Consider the following 15,532-nt stretch of genomic DNA (forward strand, 5'->3'; position numbering starts at 1 on the left):
TCCATATATAAAACCCAAAGTACCCATGAACTTTTGAGAAAACTACAAGTCACACCCCCATAAACCATATACTTAAAATATTCGTAATGACAAGAAACCTTGCGCAAAACTATTCATTATTTCATAAATTGCCCTTTAAGGTCGTAATTCCTTTCTAAAGGGAACTTTCCATATACCTAATGTTAAAAATACCTCAGCTGTACTTATTTGTTTATTTCAGCTTAACTTAACCAATCAATAGTTTTATTAATACTTATGAAGTCTATGGGTTATAGCTAGTTTATAGTAATAATTGATTTATAAAAACATTTAACGATACTTTTTGTTGCAGATAAATACAGATAAATGCTGTAAACTAAGTAATTCCATCCAAATGTCCTAATAAAATTGGTTTAGGCCTAGGTGATTAACAGAGTTAATTTAGAAAGTACGCATATTATTGTTTGGTTTTTTCGATATTTTAGGTTAGGTTTACTTTTGATTTAATACAATCATATGTTTAATAAAATGTAAAATAAATACATTATTAAATAAAAAAGTTTTACATTCCTTGAACAACAGATTTGTTACTATTTAAAAAATTCCTAATCAAACCATACATAAATTATTTATGATCAGTTTTCTTTTGTTTGTTTTTAAATAAACTGAATATTAGTATAATGCCTTTGGCCATTTTTAATTTTGAATTCAGTATTAGTATTCCTTCTTTGAAATTTTGAAAGTGGTAGCGGAGAGGAGGGTAGTGGAAGGGAGGAGGGGGCGCGAAAAACGTCAGCCTACTGGCGACTAGACCCTTAATCAGGCCCTGTATATTTTTGTATTGTTGTTGTATTTTTCAATAGTTTAAATTATCTATTACTAGCCACCAGTGTTGGGGAAGCTACATTTAAAATGCAGCTAGCTATTTAAAAAAAAGTAGCTTAGCTACAGCGACAGCTACATGTCCAAAAAAGTAGCTAGCTACAACTACAGCTACAATGAAATGTAGCTAATATAGCTAAAATTTTAGCTACTTTTTCAAATATATATTTTTTTAAGATGTGTTTTATTTGGTACATTATTGCTGAAATTCTACTTGATGTAGTAAAATCAAATCTACTTTTTAGGTGCTTTAACTGAATCCCTGGAACTAAACTTAAATTAGGTTTTTATTGAATCAACACAACATCTTAGCTTAAAAATTGCTTCATAATGAACATTGAACACATAAACATATCCAAATCACATATGGCAGTCTACTCCACCTATTACTGGGTCTATATTGGGTTTAAATAAGGTTAAATACGGAGATTTCTTAACATTACCTATAAAAAATCAACTGGATGTGTCGCTAGGCTAACGGTTAACATCTCGGACTTAGTATTCTCATATCATTAGAAAGGTTTGGATGGTTTCCAATTAAAAAAGGGTTGAAAAACATCAATAAAAACATGTAACTGACATAACAAAAAATAAATGTATGGCGCTATTATAATAATAAATAGGCTAAAATAAATAGGCCTACAAAAAGAATTTTTACTCAAACCTATCTAGCCTATATAAAAGTTTACTAACCAACCAAAGACCTGTGAGAAAATGTCTAGCTATGGTGCAAATTTTGTAATAATAACTTAAAATTGAAGCAATTTGCATTCTTTCATGAAGAACAAGGAAATTACAACGGAAATCTAGAAGAGCACTCTACAGAAACCATTCGTGCAGGGATGACCTAAGCAGGTCTCTCGGATCAAACCTCTTGCCTCGTGTGAATGTAGAAAATGACAAATTTTGAACAGTATGTATAAAAAATTAATTGTTTAAAGTAGAAGTGACAGTTAAATAAATATGCGAAAAGTTAAAATAAGTATGAGTGACTCGGAGTGAATCTTGTATTAGACCTATAACTGCCAGACAGCCATAGCAGGTCTTCAACACCAGCAAAACTGATAAGTAACCTAGTTATTTAATTTAAACACTTCCAGCAAATAACAAATTTGTGACTTATTCAAGATAAACTTTTTTTAAAGGAACTGTAAAAACCAGTACTGGGACTGATTAAAAAACTATCGATTGATGGTGCTAGGGTGTAGTTTGTAATGGACATTTTATTTATATATATGGCATTGATATGTAATAAAATAGTTGAGGTAAATAGGTGTTTTTCATTGATCCTGAGACCAGATTTACTTGCCTCACAATGAACTCATAAGTCTTCTACATCTTTATTAAAGATGGGACTTCCCTGATTAGAAGAGAAGTTCAAGCAACTACCCTAAGACTTTGATCTAAAATACAAATTTTAAAAAGTAAATATAAAATAAATAAAAAGGATTAACAGTTTGTAAAGCTCTCTGGCCTCTACTCCTCTGTAGAGGTAAAAGAAAACTTACTAAATTCTTTACCAAACAAAATTACTTCAAAGGGGGGGGGGGGGAAGAACTTAGCTTAGGGTAGAGTACTCGCTAGATGGAGGACCTCTAGGATCGTGGAAAAAGTGAACACCAGTGCCAATATAATATTATGATTTAATAAATCTAACTAAATGTGCACATTATTGATAAGTACATAAAATAAAGAGAATTGTTACACAGTGATATTATAATAATTGAGAATCGCAAAATGTTAAATAAATTGAAATAATATAATTGAACATTTTTATAATCTGTTTCTTTATACAAATGATATGAAATGAAATATTTCGCTTGACACTTAAATATTTTATTAGTTATATAAATCGTAAACACTTAAAACATTCTAATAGTACGGTGTGTACACAAAAAAAGCTGCACTTTTTGATTGAGATATGGCACTTTCAGTGGTCATAGCTGATACCAAAAGGGAACTTTTCAGATAGGGAGCCACTTCAAATTCCGTGTAGGACACCAAAATGGCGGCCATTAAAGATGGCTGCCATATGCCCACGTACTGTTGCACAATATTTATTGTATCTCAACTTCTAATGGTCTGATTTCAATAATTCTTTTTTTATATTAAAGCTGTTTTGTAGAGGAAACTTTTTTTATATTTGACATTTAACTATAAAACCTAATCATTCTGCAGAATCTTTATAAAAACTAAAAAAATAATATTTTATGAAAGTTTTGGTAAGTAACATTATAGTTGTGCTAAAAATAATCTGATTTTTATGAAATTTGGTATAAACACGTAAACTTTTTTCAAACGAGTTCGCGAACCAGCATAATTGGACCATGGGAACGGAGATTTATGGAGGATTTTATGGGGTTTTCCCGTTTTTGACCCTAAAAACAAAAAATTTTGCAATTTCTTTTCAAACCCTTTTGTGCTTAAAAAAAAAAAATTAGTATATTGAAGCGCTGTTGTATGCCTAACGATCACGGAGAAATTAAAAAATAGTGTAATTTAAAATTCTCATGTTATTCTTATGGATAAATTTAAACTGTTTAAGTTTACTTACTAGTTTATGGATAAATGTTAATAAAATTTGGCAAATTTTTTTTCATCCTATACAATTGACGTATGGTGAAAAAACACTTTTTACCTTCCCCGTAGCAGCAAACCTAAGCACTCGTTAAATCTAATGTTATTTAAATTGGAAATAAATATGTCTTATTTATGGAAATATTTGAGTAACAATGTAATCAGACAAGTTGAAATTCGCTTAGTCTGCAGGTTTGCTGCGGCAGGGGTAATACTATTTTCGAACCTAAACACATACAATTTTGCAGTTTCTTCCTAAACTATTATTTTGTAGAGCTTAAAAAAGAAATAAATTAGTATACTGAAGCGCTGTTGTATGACTAACGGTTACAAAGAAAATTATATACAAGCGTAAATTAAAAATTCCCATGTTATTCTTTTGCAGTAAATGAAAACTGTTGTAGTTAACTTATTTTTGTTGATTCAATTTGTCAAGTTTATTTATTTCATCCTATGCTATTAACGTTTGGTAAAAAAACACTACTTAACAGCAAATCTAAGCTTTCTAAGCATTAGTAGTGTTGGTTAAACCTAATGTTATTTTTAAATTTGGAATAGCCTAAATAAGTCTAATATTGTAATAAAATGTCTAATAAAATGTAGTCAGGCAAGTTGAAATTCGCTTATTCTGCAGGTTTGCTGTGGCGGGGGTATTTTTATTTGATACCATTTGTTTCATTTTGTTAGAAATGTCAATAGTCCAATTGCTTAATTTATGATCATTTTGGTATTTCGCTTTTTTGCTGTCTCTAGCCACTAGCTGATAACGTGTTGATGCACTGATTGTTTACCTGGGCCCTGTTTCATAAAACTACTAGTCTAGTATTTACTAGTCCATGGACTAGTAATACTAGTGTATTTTACAAGTCTACGTTTCAAAAACCTACTAGTGTAGGAACTAGTATTACTAGTGGTTTTTACTAGTGTAGACAGCAATGTGTTTCATAAAGTTTTACTCTTGTAAATTACACTGGTAAATACTTGCCATTTTCTAACAACCTCTCTACACCCGTATTATTTGAAGTAGACTAGTATTTTTGGAAAGAGAGTTATTTCATTACTCACATCATTTTAAAAAAATGAATTATTAAGTTCTTTTTGCAAGTGCGAATTGGCTCACGTTTGCAATTTAAGATAAAAATAGATCTATGAGTGCTAAAATGATAATTATTATTAGATATAAATTACAATCAATAAATGTGGCGTAGTACAAAAAGAGTGAAATTGAATTTTATAATGTATGTACAATCGCCCTATTAGAATTAATTATAATTATAAGTTATCAATTTCTGTGAAATTTTAGTCTAATTTTACTTGAGTTAAATTTCATGGTTATATCAACTATTTAGCTATCACAGAGAAAAGATTTTTAAGCTTTGAGTTTGAGAGAAACCAAATTAAAACCGCATACCGTATTGCATAAAAAGATGTACAAAAATGTATCCAACATTGCAACATTAATCAGATTATTTTACACCCAAGGCTCTCGGTTTTATTTAAAGACATTTTAATAGGAAATAATAGTAAGACAATTTTAAACAGGAGTTGCATTGTATTTTTTTAGGTGCTTATTATTTGTGTAATGACTCAAAATTCAATGTTTATAATTATAGTCCTTATTTTATTTTCAAACTCAATCTTGTTATATTTTCAATATTTATCCATGTCCATTGTTAATATTATTAAAACCATATTGTCTCAACATATATATAATTTACTATCAAAATTTATTCATTGGCTTATCCAAAATTATTATTCAAAAACAAATCCTCCAATCAGAACACCATCCATCTGGGTTCAAGATTATTAATAAAATTCAACCATGTTTTTATTTATGTGAACCCCATAACTTGATATGATTTACAACAATGAAAAGGAGAGTGCAGTTTAGCTATTCAAGAAGAGCACATAGAAACTATATTAGTTGTGAAATAAATTATGAAAATATAAAGTAAAGTATTGGCAAAATATCCAAATTAAGTTAACCGAAGAAAGAAGAATTTAAGCCTTTAAACTAAGAAGAAAATTATTATTACAGAAGATTGGTGAGAACATTCCATTTTTATTAAGTTATTGACTCAGACTAGACTCTTCAAGCATCCATTTGGACCCAATTTACCTCTCTTAATTAAAATCAAAATCCTTCCTATTTAACTCATTGTTTCTAAAAGATTATTTAATTCAAAACTTACCATAACTTACTTATTGAAAATTTAAATTTGAAATCTTTTGATTCGGCCAGCACGAATCCCCACCCCTGAACAATTTTTGTAACCCTATATTAATCATTTAACTTATGTACCATTAAACCTCATGCTTTAAAACCTCTGTCCTCAAATTATTATTGTTTAAGATAAGTTTAGAATACAAACCATATTTAGGGTTTATTTCAATGGCGCCCAACGTAATAGGCTTGAATCAAAAGATTTCATAATCGTATGTTGAGACAATCTAAAATAGGCTAATAAATACCAATAGGCTAATAGGCTACTTACGTATGTTAGGCCTACTCTTAAGAAGTTAGGTAGGATTAAGAATCCCGATTTCCCACAACTTATGTCCCACCAATATTAGGTACTAACTAAACGACTTGTAATTCTAAAAATAAATAGGCTACTATAAGGTAAAACAGATTTATTTCATGTCGTAAAGCTTAGGCCTAGCTCATTATTGTTATAACGATACCCAACTTGTCCTATAATATCCCTGTTCCCTTACATCGTCGTAAACAAAATGGCTAACAACGATAACGATAATCACTATAATTTGAGACAACCAAGACGTTATCCTGCATTATTATTTCAACAACACGAATCAGACGAATCGTCAAATCTGTCAACAGAAGAAATGGAAAACCTAACCTATGTAGAAGGCCAAGATGAATCTAACACCGGTTCGGGTTCGGAACGTTTCAATCCCAGTGGACCCAGTGTCGAAGATTTGAACCGGAACGAGAGCGACCAATCAGAATCAACGGACCGGGCCGAGATTATTGAAGTACACCAAAGACCCGCAGCCAATCAAAGCACACATTCACAGTCAGCTGATATTAGAACCACATCGACACACGGAATCATCCGAGGGTTAACGAAGACGCCCGAAGCAAGTTTCCAGCTGTTAGAGACCGAGTCTCCGACCATTGAAAACCGTCCCAATGACGTAATACCAACGTTCACACACGCAACTTCTCAACCACCTGAAGTTAAAGCTACGCAAACTACTGAACAACCGGATTTGAACAAAATATTTAATTTTATAGAACAGTTTAACACTAAACTTGATCAAACCAACACACAACTAAACCAAAAATTAGATCAGACCCGAATAGAGCTAAACCGTGAGATAAAATCATGTCAAAAAATTCTAACAGAACAAATAAATGACATTAGAACAACACAAAGTGAATTTCGCCAGGAATTAAATGTCCTAAAAGCTAACCAACAGTCCCAAAATCAAGAAAACAAAGAATTTCAATTTCAAATCACAAATCAAATTGACGAATCAAAAATAAATATCCAGACATTTGTAACTAATAACTTGGAACAACAAGAACAAAAGTTAGAACAAAATATGAAAGCATTAGTGCTACAAACAAAAACCGACAGTGAAAATATTGCTAAATATTATGCACAATCCATCCACAATGAAATTGTTCCTAAATTACACATACAAAATAATCTTATCCAAGAACAACAAAACAAAATTAAAACTATTACTGAAACTCTAAACAAATGTGAAAGTGAAGTACAGTCACTAAAACTGAAACATCATTCACCAATCCGGAACGACAATCCTATTCAAATCATATGTTCGGGATCTGACCCAATGGAAAGACAAATCCCTAAATTCAATGGAAGAACTATAAATCCAAATGAATATCTACAAAAACTTAAACGGTTCTACGCCAAAAGGATAGAAAGAAATCCTAATAACGACCCTGTTGAAATTCTGAAAGATCTGCTCGACGTCAGTTTTGAAGGACCAGCGTCCAGATGGCTTCAACTGGTTAAGGCAGACATTAACAGTTGGGAAAGATTCTCCGAAGAATTCACCATGAAATACTGGAGCCGTGAAGTACAAAGAGGAGTACGTAGCAAGATTGAAGCCGAACATTACAAACCTAATGGAACGCTCAACAGAACTGAATATTTTACTGAGAGAGTCCTATTGCTACAGTCTATTACACCACAAATGACTGAAGAGGAAATAGTGATCCTGTTAAGCGAACGATTTGATCAACTCATCCAAGATAGCATTCAAGTACAGAACGTGACAACAATTCGAGCATTCGAAAGACTTCTGCAAAAAGAAGATATCCGAGATGGACCCAAAAGGAGCAAACCTGCGAACTACCATAATATGGATCACCGACCAAATAGTCCTACACATCGTAACAAGACTCCACCATATAGCTCTGATATTAACCATCGGGCCTATCAACCAAAAACATCATCTTATGCTATACGGACACCACACCAAGAACATCAAGAACCTAGAGAACACCAATATCAGCCATACAACCGTTTCAGACATGATCCTCGCAAAAACTACAATCAAAACCACAGACAGCATCCTTATACCAATACGCTCACTGATCAAAACCGATACCACCAAAGGCCTAATCAATACTATTACAATAACAGCAAACCATATCCTACAAATGAGCAAAAACAAGTATGTGCCATGATAAGTCAAGACAGTCCACATGACACAGCAACACAACAAAGATCTCCAACAAATTTCAACCCCTCATACACCAGCCAGGGAAACGACCCGTCGCTGTAGATGTAAGCCGAGGACCATCAACTACCAACATCATAACAACTACAGCGATATCAACAGCAAATATCCTCGAAAATAATTCTTTAAATAACCCTAACAATTTTTCGATAAATAATATAATGTGTGATCAAGATTTTTTATTAAATGAACCCACCGAAAATAATAAATTTCCTGTATCCAAACCAGTTAAATGCCCTGAAATAGATATTAGAATCAATAATCTCCCAACAAAAGCATTAATCGATACTGGTTCTACAATAACATGTATTTCCGAACAATGTTTCAAAGAGAATCAAAAAATAATTCAACCATTTGAAGAACTTCCTTTGTCTAATACGACAATAACTACAGCTACTGGTGAAAAATCAAAACGTGTTGCAAGAATCATTTATGCCCCTGTAACCATTGAACATCAGACCATCTGGCTTCAATTTCTTATCATACCTAATTTAAACCTGTGATATTTGGTATGGACACATTAACAGAACTCCGACTAAAGATAGATTCTAATGAAAATAAATTAAGCTTAACAATTAATGATACTGATATTAATCTAAAATGTGATATGAGTATTAAAATGGGACAAGTATGTCAAATAGATATAGGCAATTGCCAAAGGCCATATGATAACTACTATAATAATGAAGAAAACTATTTTACAATGTACAAAGAATATCACTTACCCAAGAAAGAACCACAGACCCACAATTACATGAAGACCTTCAAACCGATTTCCCCAATACTTGGACCATCAACATACCACATAAGTGATCTCTACAATGATAAATTATATGGACCCTATCATATATCCTCCATGAAGAAATACATGGAACCGATCTACACACCACAACCGAAGATAGAAGATAAACTGTAATGTGCGCTTAACCCAGTAAACATTGTGGTAAAAAGGAAGAATTTTAAATCATACCCACACAAGCAGTGAGTTAACAAGCCAATTTCCCAGTTACCTCTGTCCCAATAGTTAAACTATAGTCATAATCACAAATTTAATGTATTTAGTTATAAGAGGTTATCATCAAGCAATCACAAACAACTATTCATTTAATGTACTCCATGGTACCTATAAGAATCATACATCTCTTATATGTCTCATGTTCATTTCATATTTCAACATTTGTTCATCACTCCATTCATTTATTATGTAAAAAATAAAAAAAATTGTTTTAACCACTTAAATTAATGTTATGTTTTTTAATGTTTGTAGAGGATAGGAGGGGATAGTAATCATTTTGCTATTTTAGAATTATTTTATTGTTATGTTCATTCCAACTGAAATTTGTTCTAGTTAAACCTTAATGTTAAGTTTGTTAGATTTTTGTTTCAACTCAATTTCATCTCAATATTTGTTATTTGTTGTATAAAGTTAAATATATTTTTCGTCATTTAGCGAAAATATGTCATTAAAAATTTAATTACATATTTTCTGAGGGGATATTGTAATGACTCAAAATTCAATGTTTATAATTATAGTCCTTATTTTATTTTCAAACTCAATCTTGTTATATTTTCAATATTTATCCATGTCCATTGTTAATATTATTAAAACCATATTGTCTCAACATATATATAATTTACTATCAAAATTTATTCATTGGCTTATCCAAAATTATTATTCAAAAACAAATCCTCCAATCAGAACACCATCCATCTGGGTTCAAGATTATTAATAAAATTCAACCATGTTTTTATTTATGTGAACCCCATAACTTGATATGATTTACAACAATGAAAAGGAGAGTGCAGTTTAGCTATTCAAGAAGAGCACATAGAAACTATATTAGTTGTGAAATAAATTATGAAAATATAAAGTAAAGTATTGGCAAAATATCCAAATTAAGTTAACCGAAGAAAGAAGAATTTAAGCCTTTAAACTAAGAAGAAAATTATTATTACAGAAGATTGGTGAGAACATTCCATTTTTATTAAGTTATTGACTCAGACTAGACTCTTCAAGCATCCATTTGGACCCAATTTACCTCTCTTAATTAAAATCAAAATCCTTCCTATTTAACTCATTGTTTCTAAAAGATTATTTAATTCAAAACTTACCATAACTTACTTATTGAAAATTTAAATTTGAAATCTTTTGATTCGGCCAGCACGAATCCCCACCCCTGAACAATTTTTGTAACCCTATATTAATCATTTAACTTATGTACCATTAAACCTCATGCTTTAAAACCTCTGTCCTCAAATTATTATTGTTTAAGATAAGTTTAGAATACAAACCATATTTAGGGTTTATTTCATTTGTTTCCCTAAATAGCTAAAACCCTGTGATGTACTAACAATTTTGTAGGCCAATATTTGATTTGTGGGCGTTGGACTGAACTGCTTATCATAAAAACATTATTTTTAATCCATTTTGGTATTCTGAATTTGTTATTCAAAGTAATAAAAAAATTAGATGTTGATTAGAGCTGTTATTTAAATGCAAAACATGTAAAAGTTTCATTAATGGAACTAAAGTATAGTGAGTGGTGCGGATTTGAACCAGGGACCCACCACATATGAGAAGCGAAACTTTACCTCTGAGCTACGCCCTGCAATAGCGCATATGCCATGTTTTACTATACTTGAAAACCTACTTCTCCATTGCTTGTAACGGCGTTGCAATTATTTGTTACATCAATAAACGTTTAGGCTTATTATTCAAGGTTTGTAGACTCAAAATTAGGATATCACAGAATGGTTTTTAACCCAAATATTCTTATGCATTTGAATATTTGAAAACATAGGTTAGTGTACTTGAAAACGTTCCTAACAAAATATCCTTAGACGATTTAATTACATTCAAAATTTGAGCCTTCTTTTCTTTACTCATAGCAAGCTTAATTTTATATGTCAGAATAAAACAAAAACTATACAAATCACAGCGAATGCGGCAGACACAGATCAACTTCCACCCAACAGTTGAGCGCCGCAACTAGGCCTACAATCACCGTGTTGATTGCAGCGACGGCGGGCTCATTGATGAACATAAATAATAGCGGTTTGATAAATAATGTGTGATTGTTTTACTTATGTGTCTATATATTTATTAATTAAAAGAAAACACTGCGTTTCTACAACTATTTACTTTTTTTATCAAATGAAAACAAAGTTAAAACCCTTTATAAAGGGTTTGAAAACCCGTGATTGAGGTTAGAAATTTGTTTTGAAAGTTTACCTTGTAAAGTTGGTCACGTGACTAGTAGTTTTGGTCACGCGACTAGTAAAATACACTAGTATTTACTAGCGGTATAAAAACGTTTATGAAACACAAATTAGTAGGACAGGTAAATACGGGACTAGTATTTACTAGACTAGTATCTTTATGAAACAGGGCCCAGATGTGATTTGTTTTCATCTCACATTATAAACACCTACTTAAACTATAACACTTTAAAACAACAATTATTAAAACTCAAATACAAGAATCTGCAGACAAGTGAATTTCAACTTGCCTGATTACATTTTTACTAAAATATATCCATAAAAATATTAGACTTATTTATTCCAAATTTAAAAATAACATTAGGTTTAACAAGTGCTTAGATTTGCTGTTACGTGTAAGGTAAATAGTGTTTTTTGACCAAATGTAAATAGCATAGGATGAAATAACTAAATTTGACAAATTTAATCAACAAAAACGAGTAAACTACAACAGTTTTCATTTACTCCATAAGAATAACATAGGAATTTTTAATTTATGCTTGTTTTTAATTTTCTCTGTAACCGTTAAGCACACAACAGCGCTTCAGTATCTATATATTAATAGGCAAGCATGTTTCTTAAAAAAAAATTTTTCAGCTCATGTATTTTTCATCGCAGAGAAAATATACGCACACTAGTGGAAAGATATTTTCCTGTAGGTGTACAGAATCCCTTTATAAATTAAAATAGGCTAAAAAATAAGCACAAAAAATTAGTTTAAAAATTTGAAAAAATTAACATGGATCTTATGGGTTGCCATGCTGGTGACGAAATAACAACAAAATATAAACAGAAAATCAAAACAAATGTAAGAAACTCCAATCACATGTTTTATTTACAGTGTGGGGTGAACATAGAGAAGTCTGTACATTACATATTTTTGGTTGAGTTTCGACCACTGGACGACCTCTAGTACTAATTTATTTATTTTTTACAAGCTCTACAAAATAATGGTTTAGAAAGAAACTGCAAAATTTTATGTGTTTAGATTCGAAAATAGTAAAAAATGGTTTTTATCCCATAAAACTCCTCCATAAATCCCCATTTTATGGTCCGATCATGCTGGTTCACAAACTTGTTTTGAATAAATGTAGGTTTACGCGTTCATACAAAATTTCATAAAAATCAGATTATTTTTAGCACAACTATAATGTTACTTAAACCAAAACTTTCATAAAATATTATTTTTTTAGTTTTTATAAAGAGTCTGCTGAATGATTAGGTTTTTAATAGTTAAATGTCAAATATAAAAAAGTTTCCTCTACAAAACAGCTTTAATATAAAAAAGAATTATTGAAATCAGACCATTAGAAGCTGAGATACAATAAATATTGTGCAACAGTACGTGGGCATATGGCAGCCATCTTTAATGGCCGCCATTTTGGTGTCCTACACGGAATTTGAATTGGCTCCCTATCTGAAAAGTTCCCTTTTGGTATCAGCTATGAGCCTATGACCACTGAAAGTGCCATATCTCAATCAAAAATTGCATCTTTTTCCCATGTATGGCCCTGTACACAATGTAATAACCTAAATCAAAACCAATATTTACATACAATTGAGGTCATCCTTCTGATGATATATTTTAATCAAACAAACATTTAAAATACGTGTTTACGTATTTTACGAGTTTACACCCCTAAATTTTCAATTATTTACAAACATTATAAATGATCCGTATTACAATATTTATCCATGTTCATGTCCTAACTGATAGGTTTATTTACTTCGATTAGTATCAAATTCTGTTCTATTTACACTTTTAAATGGCCCTAGATTCCCTTTTTGTTTACTAAGGGTTAGTTAAAGTATTAATTTAGAGTTTTAAGTTACTCTACTTTATTAACTTTATTTATAAATATATATTTACTTTATATTTTCTTATACTGTAGTTTATTCATCTTATTTATAAATATATATATATATATATTGTTATACAGGGTTATTACAAATGATGGACCCATTTTTAATGCTTTATAATTTTTATAATATTAAACTTACCGCTATAAAATATGCATCAAACGAAAAAGCAACTCAAAGAGTTTATGCCTTCCAAAGACACATCATTTAACAAAATCGATCCAGCAGAACTTTAGATTTAATTGTACAAAGTTAAAAAGTAATCTCCAACTTTTTTTACCACTAGAAATTTGGAGGTTACTTGACGTTTTTGCAAATAACTTTTAAATGGTGAGGAAATCGACCAAAGTGGAAGGTAATATTCCGAAAGAGAATAAAATTTCCTACAATCTACTATTAGGCATATCTTGAAAATACTCAATAAATGTAGCCTAAATTTGGCTTAAAATAAAAAAGTGTGAGATTTAATGTTTGCTATGTTTATTGTCTACATTGAAGATGGGGATTTTCAATTTTTTTTTTTTTCATTTTGAGGCAATTTTTGGTACCTTTCTTGAGTATTTTCAAAAAATGCATAATAGTAGATTGTAGGAAATTTTATTCTCTTTCGGAATATTACCTTCCACTTTGGTCGATTTCCTCACCATTTAAAAGTTATTTGCAAAAAAGTCAAGTAACCTCCAAATTTCTAGTGGTAAAAAAAGTTGGAGATTACTTTATAACTTTGTACAAATAAATCTACAGTTCTGCTGGATCAGTTTTGTTAAATGATGTGTCTTTGGAAGGCATAAACTCTTTAAGTTGCTTTTTCGTTTGATGCGTATTTTATAGCGGTAAGTTTAATATTATAAAAATTATAAAGCATTAAAAATGGGTCCATCATTTATAATAACCCTGTATTTTACGGGGTTTCTCCCTCACATTTAAGTTGTGCACGCTATGACCAAATGAGTGAAGATTTTCGACATACCACAAGACAAGGCAGTTGGGCAACGATTGAATGGTTCCCGGGGCGTTCCTCTAGTGCGGGCGTGGACTCCGGGGTTGCTCGCACGAGACATAAGGGGTGATCCAGGCGTAGTCCTTCCTCTCGTCGTCAGTTGCTCGTCATGGGTCGTTTTCTTCGGGTTGCTTTCGCAGTGGTCCTTGGAAGAGTGGTAGTGTGGTGGTGGCCTTTGGTCTTGAAGATAGGTTGTTGTGTCCTCGTGATCTTGAGTCTGGTCAGGATCTTAACAGGTGCTTCAGACTTTCTTGTCAAGTCACTGTCCCTACTCGATCCGGGACTCCCGACTGTTACTTCTTCGATGTGGTACTTCTTGAGACCTCTCCCAGACTTCTGAAAACTTTTCCTCTCCAAGCCTCCTTTCCCCCCTTAGATTTTCGGTTCTTCCCCCGAAGTCTTCGGGAAACGCCTACCCTCCAATAATCGGTGGAATCTCTTCGATCAGCATCCTCATCGGCTTCTCCACTCATGACAAACCTCCCGAGGGCATGGTGCTGACCGTAAGTAAATTTCTTTCTTTATGCATGTATAATTTCTTGGAAACACTGGGAACAATATTGTTTTCCTACAGTTACCTAACAATGTACATGTTCTCTCACTGATTTGAGGAAGCAAAGTGGCCAATTCGCTCATCAGTGAGACAATGTTAACATTGTCTCACTCAAATTACTTTGTCTCACTCCAGATTTGCAACGTGAAGGCACGAAATAGTGAGCGCGTAACATGCAGGCAACGTCGTGTGCGCGCGAAATACGTTGGCAGCACTGAATGTTAAATCAGCTGGTCAGCTGTTGTACTGTTGTATTTGTCACTTCACGTTAAATGTTATATTAAAAGTTCACTTCTGTGTAAAAATAGGTTATGTTTCTTCACCAATTTATTAGTTTTATGGTAACTGTAGGAAAAGTATTATGTGCAACTCGAGTTCAAAGTACAATTGCAATTGCCTCACTCGAGAAACCATTCCTCACTCGCCTACGGCTCGTGAGTAAGGATTTCTCTCGAGTGAGTCAATTGCTCACTTTTCTCACTAGTTGCACAAATAACTATTCTCGTCGGTTGTTCCCATCAGTTAGAATTTCTTCGATGATGCATTCCAGATAGAATTTCTTTGCCCATGAGAACATGACTTAAACTTGAGATCTTGTGATTATCTTTACTTTTTTATTCCTATGAGGGGTCAGCGAACGTTTTCTATTGTTCATGAGATTGTAAAGAAAATAATTTAATAAT

At 31.9% G+C, this 15,532-nt stretch overlaps 1 protein-coding gene across 4 annotated transcripts in view; it reads right to left on the minus strand.

Annotated features, from left to right (window-relative positions):
* The window catches only part of LOC128983665 (E3 ubiquitin-protein ligase FANCL), a 160,862-nt gene that overhangs the window by 17,618 nt on the left and 127,712 nt on the right, over nt 1-15,532 (minus strand). The gene's annotated exons all lie outside the window — the stretch shown is intronic.

Source organism: Macrosteles quadrilineatus, unplaced genomic scaffold, assembly GCF_028750875.1.
Source record: "Macrosteles quadrilineatus isolate MER2022 unplaced genomic scaffold, UCM_ALF_1.0 Scaffold_1__1_contigs__length_201487025, whole genome shotgun sequence".
Lineage (NCBI taxonomy): Eukaryota > Metazoa > Arthropoda > Insecta > Hemiptera > Cicadellidae > Macrosteles > Macrosteles quadrilineatus.